This window comes from Notechis scutatus, chromosome 2 (genome assembly GCF_049901735.1).
Source record: "Notechis scutatus isolate UNSWTSFEM ecotype Mainland chromosome 2, rNotScu1.2, whole genome shotgun sequence".
In the NCBI taxonomy this organism is placed as follows: Eukaryota; Metazoa; Chordata; class Lepidosauria; order Squamata; family Elapidae; genus Notechis; species Notechis scutatus.
The window spans coordinates 9281246-9292131 of NC_142010.1; the positions used below are offsets into that span (position 1 = coordinate 9281246).

The window sequence follows — 10886 nt, forward strand, 5'->3', positions numbered from 1 at the left end:
CGCAGTTACACAATGCTATCATCACTCAACTTTCTTAACTTGCAACCTATGTACAAACTGTGGCTGCTATTGATCTGCTCTTGTATACTCAGCAGGAACCAAAATGTAGAAATAATTTCCCTTCTCTCAGGCCTGGGGCCTTGTCTGCTTTTTCTTCTGGGAGGTAAAGCCTAATGAAGCAGATGCCTTAATATTTAAGTCTAGCAGAAAAAAATATTGAGAGATTGGGAACTGCAATCGCAAGATGAAGAACCAAATGGATCAACTATGCATTGCTGTCATACATTGTTCAGTTTATCAAGCAAGCCGTCCCTGGGTGGGCTCGAACCACCATCCTTCTGGTTAACAGCCAGACGCGCTAACCCATTGCGCCACAGAGACCTGGCACAGCCCTCCCTCTCGGCTCCTCCCACCTGAGCATCCATAGCTGGGCTGGCTAGACAGCAATTGAATACCTTTGTTCCAAGACCCGGATGGGAAAAGAGAAACCCTGGATATAAGTATTGCTTCTCTTCAGACAGACTCTCAACAGCTGTGCCAGTGGTGTAGGGGCATCATGCAGGGTTTCCAACCTTGTGACCCGGGTTCGAGTCCCGGCTGGCGCATGTCTCCTTCCACCTTTTGGTCTGATGTACAGGCAGCATCACCAGATGAAGTTTTGATTCCAGATTCTGTTTTAGTGGGAGAAGAAATGCTCTTGATGGATGGCATTGACATAACAAAAAGAAAACAGGATGCTACTTCCTGTATATGCCTGGGATTTGAAATGATCCCGTGTTGAGAAAAAGATGTTTTGCTGCCTGGTTTCAGGCCAGGGACCTTTTGTGTGTTAGGCAAACGTGATAACCACTACACCACAGAAACCATATCTTAATAAGCATGCCCATTTCTTTGGTGGACCAATCCCAACTGATGTTTGCAGTACAAGAGGGCTTAAAGAGCTGATGTTCCTTAGAGATTCGTGCCCTCCAAAAGTCAACGATAAAGTGAAGGATGAAGGAGTAAAATGTATTGTCATTGTCTGGTTACTGGTTAAATCCTGCATTTCAGGAGAGTTTTTCCTTTCCACAAGATTCCCCCAAACAAGCTATTACAGGCGTAATACGTGGAAAGAAACTGATTGAAGAGGTCATGTGTGCAGTTTGGTGGAATGGAGGCACTGATCTTCCAGGGATTTGCCCAGCTGGGTGGATTTGACTTTTGGGAGGTTCAAGGCAAGCAGCTGATTTCATAAAGTCTATCTGAGATTTTTTCCCCCTGCATTCTGTCTTGGTGAAATTGCCAAATCCTCATCTCCTGTAAAGCAGGGGTCCCCAACCACCGGTCCGCGGACCGGCACCGTCCGCAGAACAACTCCTACCGGGCAGCGGCTTGCTGGGCGCCGCCATCTTTTTGATGAAAAAGTGCTTCCGGTGAGCTTTTCCGGGTAGAAAGCTCACGGAAGCACGCATCATCAAAAAGATGGCGGCGCCACTCTCGGTGAGCTTTCCGGATAGAAAGCCATTTCTACCGGAAAAGCTCACCGAAGCGCTAACACGCCATTTTTTTGATGAAAGCGTGCTTCCGGTGAGGTCACGGAAGCACTTTTTCATCAAAGATGGCGGCGCCAGCTGATGCCGGTACCGGGCGCGGCACCAGCTGATGCCAGTACCGGGCGCGGCGTCAAAAGGTTGGGGATCACTGCTGTAAAGGACTTCTGTGGGATCCTGCAGCTGCCCGTTTCTTCTGCAGAAACATTTTGCCCTAAAAAGCATAATATTCCCACAGTAGCACAATGCTGTGAAGCTGTCACTCAGCTTTCTTAACTTGCAACCAGTATACAATCTGAGGCTGGCATTGACCTGACCTTGTATTCTCAGCAGGAACTAAATGCAGAAATAACTTCTAGATTTCCCCTTCTTTAAGCCTGGGGCCTTCTCCTGCTTTACAATTCAAAAGAATTTACATTTCTTTTGGTGGGTTTTTTTTTTGTATATATTTTATTTGTGGTTTTTCCTTTAACAACCAACATTTTTTTGTGGACAGTGCACCACTTTTTAATTCTGGGCGGTAAAAATATTCCAGCAGATGGCTAAATAATTAAATCTATCAGAAAAAAATACTGACAGCATGGCAAGATGAAGAACCAAATGGATAAACAATGGATTGCTGCCATATATTGTTCAATTTATCAAGCAAGCCGTCCCTGGGTGGGCTCGAACCACCATCCTTCTGGTTAACAGCCAGACGCGCTAACCCATTGCGCCACAGAGACTTGGCACAGGCCTCCCTCTTGGCTCCCCACACCTGAGCATCCATAGCTGGGCTGGCTAGACAGCAATCGAATACCTTGGTCTCAAGACACAGTGTGTTCCTCGCTCTCGCCATCAGATGGGAAAAGAGAAAAACCTGGATGTAAATATTGCTTGAGACAGACTCCCAATAGCTGTGCCAGTGGTGTAGGGGCATCATGCAGGGTTCCCAATCTTGTGACCCGGGTTCGAGTCCCGGCTGGCGCACGTCTCCTTCCACCTTTTGCTCTTCTAGGATGTACAGGCAGCATCACCGGATGGTGTTTTGCACCTCCGATTCTGTTTTAGTGGGAGAAGAAGAGAAATGCTCTTGATGGATGGCACTGACATCACCTTGCATTCTCTCTGTTTTTGGTTTAACTCTTATGAGGATAACTGTGGCCTAAGCCCCAGAATCACTTGTCAGCTGGAAGAAGTGCCCACAGGAATGAGAATCGAATCCCTGCATACAGACTACATGGCATGAGTTGTCTTTCAATTTCCCCATTCAGCTATCTTGCTAAGTAAGCGAAAGGTACCTGCAGGTGTTCTTGGGTGAACTCGAACCAGCCCATCCTTCTGTTCAACAGCCGGACCCTTTGACCCCTTGTGCTCCAGAAATGTTGGATACAGCTCCACCTCAGCCTATATGAAGAGCTGACACCCACCTGTCCCCCCCTAGTGGCTCATAGACAGCTTTGGACCATCTAAGTCACTTGTGATTCCTGCACTCAGCATCCGTCTTCTTTGAAGGTCCAAGCCAGGCTGGTTGGATGGAAACAGGGGTGGGATTCTACCGGTTCTGTCTGGCTCTGTAGAACCAGTAGCTGTTTTGGCCCACCTGCCTGCCCGGGCTCTTACCTGACCTTTATTTGCTGATTTTTCAAACTCAGCTGCCATGCGAGGCACAGCTGCGGTTGAAAAAGCAGGAACAAAGTGCTTTTTCAAATGCTGCTTCCCTGCACACAGCGGTGCTCAGCTGTCCAGGCAGCAAGCTGATGAAGATTTACATGCGCGCACAGTGTGCAGGGAAGCAAATCGTAAATCATTGAACCGGTAGTTAAACCAGTTGGATGAAGACTCTATCAAGCCTTCTTGGAGGACCAAACGGTGGGGTGTGGGATGGTGGAACAGAGAAAAGAAGGAAATTTAGAGCAATTTTCTGGCCAATATTTTGCCATGAAAATGAACTTTCCTGAAAATTTCACCTGTAGGATGATGAATGATTTGGAAGTAAAAGCTTCCCATGAACCTGGGACACAGCAGTGAAAGTGCTAAACCTGACCACTAGACAACCAGGGAAGGACAAGGGGCCTTCATCCCTCCAGCTTCTCCTTGGAAGGTGCATCAACCCCAGCCTCAGGTCCTGCAAGTGGGAAGGTTTGTAAAACAGCCAGAGAATCTCTTCCTTTGAGACTGTGGGAAGTATACCCCAAAAGGACAGTGCCAGAAACCTCACACACCAGAAACCTCAGAAAATAGTGCCAAGAAAACTCAAGCCAGCCTTTCCCCTTTTAAGAAAACCAAGAATCACTAGCTGAAAGAAACAACTCAGAGCAGCCTGCTGTTACAAAAGTAACAAAAGCTGACCACAGAAATACATAATTAGAGCTGTTAAAATAAGGGGAATCAGGCTAAAAATAAATTATCCGAGGTAAGCCAAAACTCCCTTTTTCCTGCCCCCTGACAAGATTAATTCCCAAAATAGGAAAAGACAAAAGATTGAAACAGGTTTAGATTATCAGGGCAGGAAGGAAGAACTCAGAGCAATCACTAACCAGGACAAAGCCATTAAGCCATAATAGGAATTGCCCAAAGCCCCTCCATTACATCACCCAGCAAGATTCAACCAAGCTTGGGACTCAAGACAACCTACAAAGTTACCCCTGTATGGCCCCATGGGAGTCTGACAACCAATCAGGATACATTTCTTGCCCCAGGAACAGGAAGCAAGTTCAAAGCCCAACAGAGTGTATAAATCTCTCTCATTCTCCACTCCATGTGGTCAGCTACCCAGAATCACACATGCTTGGTGGTTCTGCTCAACCATTAAACCATCTTTCCAAACAGCCTCCATGTTTCCAGTATCTTTCTTCCCACTTGGAACTGGACCCAGATGGACATTTTTTTCCAGCAAGTCTTTCACATCCTCCCTAGTTTATTTTATTTTTATTTATTTATTTGATTTGCCAATTGTTTACAAGATAATAAGTATAAGTGTATACATAGTTGTGAATACATGAAATGGGTACATATAAGAAAAATAAGAGAAGAATAAGAGAAACAATAGGACAGGGACGGTAGGCACGTTGGTGCGCTTATGCACGCCCCCTACAGACCTCTTAGGAAAGGGGTGAGGTCAATAGTAGACAGTCTAAGGTTAAAGTTTTTGGGGTTTGGGGAAGAGACTACAGAGTCGGGTAGAGTATTCCAGACATTGACCACTCTATTGCTGAAGTCGTATTTCCTGCAATCAAGTTTGGTGCAGTTAACTTTGAGTTTGTATCTATTGTGTGCTCTTGTGTTGTTATGGTTGAAGCTGAAGTATTCATTGACAGGTAGGACATTGCAATGTATGATTTTATATACCATGCTTAAGTCAGACCGAAGACGGCGTAATTCAAGGTTTTCTAGTTTTAGAATTTCAAGTCTGGTGGCATAAGGTATTCTACAACGAGTAGAGGAGTGGAGAACTCTTCTTGTGAAATATTTCTGGACTTTCTCTGGTGGCCTGTGAAGAGACCCCTGCCTCACCACCCAGGATTTTAGGCAGAAGAAGGATGGGTGGGGATGGAGAAGCTTCCTCAAATTTTTTTCAGAGCATCTACTATTGCCAATGTTACCTGGCTTGTTATCTTCCAGCTAACTTGATGCAGATGGCAGCTCTCTCTTGGCATCCCCTGCACTGGAGGCCTGGGGATGAGAGGCTTATATACTCTTTCTTCCACATCCCAGATGTAATGAGTCATTGGTCAAAGCCGATGCCCAGAACCTCCATTCAAGGAGGAAGAAAGGTAAAAAAAAAGAGGGGATGAGAAGAGTCCCCCTTCCACTTTTATCCAAAATAAAGTTAGCTTGGAAGTTGTCAGAATGAGGGAATTCCGGGACCTCCTTTCCCAGACTGGATTAGCAGTTGGCTCAAAGGGCTAATCCAATGTGGATGAAGGGTTTGACTTCTCAAAGCTCCTTTCCTGGCTAGCCAATCTTCAGACAGCTTTTGTAGGAATTCACAGCCAAGCTCCAGCAAAGTCAAGAAGAGAAGGACTTAAAGCAAACCCATAATTACACAGCATCTCTTTTTTCTTAATTTTTTGCAAGATTAGTTCTTGGTAGGCCATTGCTGAGGCAAAATATATTTGTTTTGCACATGAGGAAGGAGGAACAGTCTGCTGCACTCCAAGAACTCAGGCAGAAAGTGGTGCAGGGAGATATTTCCTGTACAGGGCTTGGAACTTGAAATGGCTCTGATGCTGAGAAAAAGATGTGTTTCTGCTTGGTTTTGAACCAAGGACCTTTTGCGTGTTAGGCAAATGTGATAACCACTACACCACAGAAACCACAGGTATGGGTTAGATTCAACCGGCATGCTCATATGTTTTACTGGCTGTCCCAGATGGATGCTTGCAGTAGGGCAACAGTCTTCAAGTGTGGCAACTTTAAGACTGTGGACTTCAATTCCTAGAATTCCTCAGCCAGCCATGCAGGATGGGGAATTCTGGGAGTTGAAGTCCACAAGTCTTAAAGTCTTGCCAGGTTTGGAGGTCCCTGAAGTTGGGGATGGATTAAAGATCTGCTATTCTTTAGTGTTTTGTGCCTTTACAGAGCTCCGTGGCAGATTAAAGGATGAGGGAGCATAATTTAAGGCATTTTCAGGCTGCTGGTTGAATCCTGTTGTGATGACCCGTGGCATGGCATAAAGGCAACACGGTCAGATAATCAATAAGAGTCCCTTTAATAGCTCCAACTTTGCCCCCAATGTCCAGGTTACCTTCTGGCTGGAGAAAAACTTTCTCAGGAACAGCCTTTAACTGTACAGAATCAAGTCCAAAACATGGTCAACAAAAACGGTAACTATAAGTCCAATCAAGCCAAACTGAGGTAATTAGTTTGGCAGGGCAGAAGCAAGAATTCCAGACATGAAGGCACAACAAAACTCACACAGTTGGAAAGATGCCAAGAACACAGATAAGCAAAGACAACACAAGATAAAGTCATGTTTGCTCACAGCAACTGCTGCAGTCAGCATTCAGTTCTTATAAACTTTCATTCCCAGCTGTGAGTAATGAAGGGAATCAGGGCCCTTTCCTTCCTCGTAAGCCACACAACCAATGTTGCTCTCTTTTCTGTTCCTCCCTGCATGCCCAAGGGTGAAGAGGGGGTGGGCCTGGGTCTTCCTCTGAACTCCCTCTCCCTTGTTCTACCTCTCCCCTGCTTTGCCCAGCTGGACTTTGCCCTTCCCCAGCCTCCTCCACAGCCAACGGAGCCACACTCCCACTCCCTGTCAGCTGTTTGTCTTCCTCCTTGGATTCAGACTCTGACAGGGGCATGACACCTGTTGTCCAGGAGAGGGTTTTTGAGTTTTTTTGCAAAATATTCCCCCTATAACTTTTGTTAGACTTAAAAATGTAGACAACCTTTCTGAAACTAACTGCTTATCTCTAATTTTAATTTCCCAACAATTAAACATATTACTGACAGTCACATTTTAACCCCTCCAACTTCCATCAGCTGGAAAAAGGTCCAATTTTGTCCCACACGTTCACCAAGGCAGAGGTGTTATTCAGCAGGTTCTGACCAGTTCTGGAGAACCGGTAGCGGAAATTTTGAGTAGTTCAGTGAACTGGTAAATACCACCTCTGACTGGAGATTTTATAGTACCCTTCCCCTGCCATGCCCACCAAGCCACACCCACAGAACCAGTAGTAAAACAATTTGAATCCCACCACTGGACCAAGGGTTCCATTTCTGGCAGGGACACTCAAAAGCGGATCCCATCAGTAAAGCCCAAACCTATTTTAGTTTTTTGTTGTTGTCATATTTGTGATTTTGAGTGGAGATCAATGGGTAACTCAGAAAAAGGCTGCCACTGTGAATGCAACCAGGCAAAGAAACGGTCACTTCTCAGCTGGGTAGGGTGATATGAAACCAAATTGCCTGGAGAATGAATGCAAGCCAGGAAATTGAAGCTCCAAATGTCTCATATAATTTTGCTCCCAGCAAAGAAAGTCCACGGAAGACCAGCTGTTGATGCTCAAAAGGAATGGCCACCCTAATGCAAATTGGAAACCGTTGCTCTGAACCATGGCAGATTTTATTTCCTCCAAATCCAGATTAATGCTTTTTAATTAAAAAAAATTATAATAAAACTTTACAGGAGAACTAGAGAGCATGATGATAAAAGTTTGTAGGTGTCCTAAATGTTTACACTGGCACTAATGAAGGAGAATGTTTGTAACTCAGGGTTGATATGAGGGATTCTTGGTGCTGTCTGAGCTTGCTTGTTTTCTTGCAGAAGTTTATTTGCCAAAATTAGGTAAGGGTCATCAGTGCTAGTAGAGTGCAATTTGCTGTTAGTTTATATCTGGTGGCTTACCCTGTCAGTGTGGGTAGTCTTAGAAATTCTTTGGTTGGCTGTTTACTGTTGGCTCTTTCTTGATTGGGGTAATGCTTACTAGATTGTTGGTCTGATGTTAACCTTGGAGTTAATCTATAGTGATCTAGGTGCTGATGCAGGTGGAGAGATGCTTGGGTATTTTTGTTCCCTTTTGGCAAGGGTCTTCAAACTTGGCAAGTTTAAGATTTGTGGACTTCAACTCCCAGAATTCCTGAGCTAACATGACTGGAGGAGGAATTCTGGGAATTTACAAGTCTTAAAGCTATCCAGTTTGAAAACCCCTGCCTTTTGGCTTGGTTGATTGTCTTTTTTGCATAGTCTATAGATGTTGTTAATGTCTGTGTGACTAATGATGGCTGATTTGTCAGAGTGTCAGGCTTCTAGAAATTCCCTGGTATTTTGGGATTTGGCTTGGTCTAAGATGGTCACAATTTCTCAACTGAAATTATGGTTAAATCTCTCTATATGTTGTGAAATTAAAGAATTTTCATTGTGTCTTCTGACTGCTAGTTGATGTTCGTAGATGCATACTGCATCCTGATCAGCAGAGACCACTGTCAACTCATAAAATATTTATCTGATCTTTTAGAGTTGCCAACAGAAAGGGAGAGCGGAGTAGTGGAGCAGCTTGCAAAACCGAAATTGCATTCCATAAATGTTTTCATAGATAGTTTCCAGGCGACCGAAGTTTCTGCCGCGGAAAATTCTAACTGGAGAGTATGATTGATGACTCTTGGCTATGAATATGTCCCATTGGAGAATATGAATTATGATACACCCAGGGGATGGGGGAAAACCAGGGTCAAGGGTGACAATGAATGATGTGTCTCAGAGTCGGCTACACCCAGGCAGCACCGGCATGTTTTCTCCTAATAAATCTTCTCTAAGCTTTGAAAATCTGGCTAGAGACTCATGATTTAAATGGGGGTAACTACCGGAGCCATGGCAAACTAGAAACTCACGCCTACAGAAAAACCACCCATACTAATCAGGGGCTCCACTACCAAAGCAACAACCCAACCTCCTACAAGAGAGGCTGATAAGGACTTTATTTAAATGAGCCCAAACACACTCCAGCAACCCAGAAAAGCAGAAAAAAGAAATAGAACATCCATATATATATTTTTAAAAATATGGATATCCATGCAAATTATCAAAATGTCCCTGACCATTCAACCCAGGATTTGGGTTTGGTTAGCGTAGAGAAAAAAGGGACTAGGGGAGACATCATAGCAGTATTCCAGTATTTGAGACACTGCCACAAAGAAGAGGGGGTCAATTTATTTTCCAAAGCACCAGAGGACAGGATAAAAAACAATGGATGGAAACTAATTCAGGAGTGAAGGAACCTGGAATTAAGGAGAAACTTCCTAACAGCGAGGACAATTAATTAGAAGGACAGCTTGCAGTCAGAAATTGTGGGTGCTTCATCACTTGAGGTTTTTAAGAGACTGGACAGTCACTTGTCTGAAATGGCAGCGTCTCATTCTTGAGCAGGGGGTTGGACTAGAAGACCTCCAAGGTCCAGCTCTGTTCTGATTCTGATTCTAATTCAAGGAGCCCCAGGAAAGCCAGCCGTGGATAGTATAAGGACAGGCACAAAGAAAGAGCTTGCTATGGGAAAAGGGCAAGTGTTTCAGGACCACGGAGAGCGCCCAGCACAGGTTCAGCCGGAAGTGGGCAACTATGGCAACATTACAAATTTTGGACTTCTGGGAGTCGAAGTCCACAGGTCATAAAGTTGCCGTCGTTGCTCAACCCTGCTGTAGGGTGTCTTCATCCCACTTTTGCATGTTGGAAGATAAAGCTGATACAACAGATAAACAAATATTTATGCCTCAGTAACAAAAAAGCATTGGCAGGATGGGAATTGAAGCTCTCACATGGAAAGCCTGATGCATTAAAAACCCACCCCTTCATATCTGAACCATCAAGCAGGCCGTCCCTGGGTGGGCTCGAACCACCATCCTTCTGGTTAACAGCCAGACGCGCTAACCCATTGCGCCACAGAGACCTGGCACAGGCCTCCCCCTCGGCTCCTTCTACCTGAGCATCTGTAGCTGAGGCTGGATAGTCAATAAGCAATAAGATATGCTGGTCAGAAGACACAATGCCTTATACCACTGTAGTATAAGAATAATCCCTTCTAGCTTTCATCCCAGATTTTATTTTCAGTAGGAGAAAAAAGCCACACTACCAAAGCCAAAAAGAAGCCCTGGCACCAGGTATGCATCTCCTGACTGAGAGAGGCTGATGCCAAGTCTCTGTGGTGCAAGGGGTTAGCACATCTGGCTGTTAACTAGAATTATGGTGGTTCGAGCCTACCCAGGGATGGCCTGCTTGGTGGCATGATTCAGACGTGAAGGTCTGTGGGCTTTGATTCCCACACTGTCAATGCTTTTTCTCACTAGGATTTAAATATTTATCTTATTTTTTTACCTTCCAGAATGCAAAAGGGGGAGGAAACATAAAGAATAACATCTCCTTAACCCCTCTGATGCTGTAGATATCAGACTGGAATGGCCAGCAAAAGATATGGGCATGCTGGATGAGAACAGTCTGTTTCTGTGGTGTAGTGGTTATCACAGTTGCCTCACACACAAAAGGACCCTGATTCAAAACCAGGCAGAAACACAATGTTTTCTCAGCATCAGAGCCACTCCTCACTCAAAGAAAGGGCAGGAAAAGGCTGCACTGAGACAAGCAAAGAACCTCATTCCCTTTTCTATTTTAATGGAGAGGGAATGAATGAGGAAAGGCTTATGTCAAGCCACCAGTCAAGAAGGGCTGGCTATCCCAGGTGAGCAGACAGTGAAAAATTAAAGCCTGTCTGAGTTTTCAACTCCCAGAATTCTGAGCATGAGGGAAAAGGGAAGGTTTCCCACCCATAATGGCCTTCAGCTGTGCTGTCAGCCAAAAGTTGCGAGATCTCATTCAGAATTCTGCAGAAGATGCCCATTTTGTTCATTGGATCTCTCTTCTTGAATTGGTTGGAAGAAAAC

At 44.8% G+C, this 10886-nt stretch overlaps 5 non-coding genes across 5 annotated transcripts; 1 reads left to right on the top strand and 4 right to left on the bottom strand.

Moving 5' to 3' along the window:
- Window positions 1-307: 307 nt before the first annotated feature.
- Window positions 308-381, bottom strand: TRNAN-GUU (transfer RNA asparagine (anticodon GUU)). The gene has a single exon. It is a non-coding gene; the product is annotated as a tRNA-Asn (tRNA).
- A 153-nt stretch (window positions 382-534) lies between these two features.
- Window positions 535-605, top strand: TRNAG-UCC (transfer RNA glycine (anticodon UCC)). The gene has a single exon. It is a non-coding gene; the product is annotated as a tRNA-Gly (tRNA).
- Window positions 606-2180: 1575 nt separating this feature from the next.
- On the bottom strand, window positions 2181-2254 carry TRNAN-GUU (transfer RNA asparagine (anticodon GUU)). The gene has a single exon. It is a non-coding gene; the product is annotated as a tRNA-Asn (tRNA).
- A 3500-nt stretch (window positions 2255-5754) lies between these two features.
- On the bottom strand, window positions 5755-5827 carry TRNAV-AAC (transfer RNA valine (anticodon AAC)). The gene has a single exon. It is a non-coding gene; the product is annotated as a tRNA-Val (tRNA).
- A 3997-nt stretch (window positions 5828-9824) lies between these two features.
- Window positions 9825-9898, bottom strand: TRNAN-GUU (transfer RNA asparagine (anticodon GUU)). The gene has a single exon. It is a non-coding gene; the product is annotated as a tRNA-Asn (tRNA).
- Between the last annotated feature and the right edge of the window lie 988 nt (window positions 9899-10886).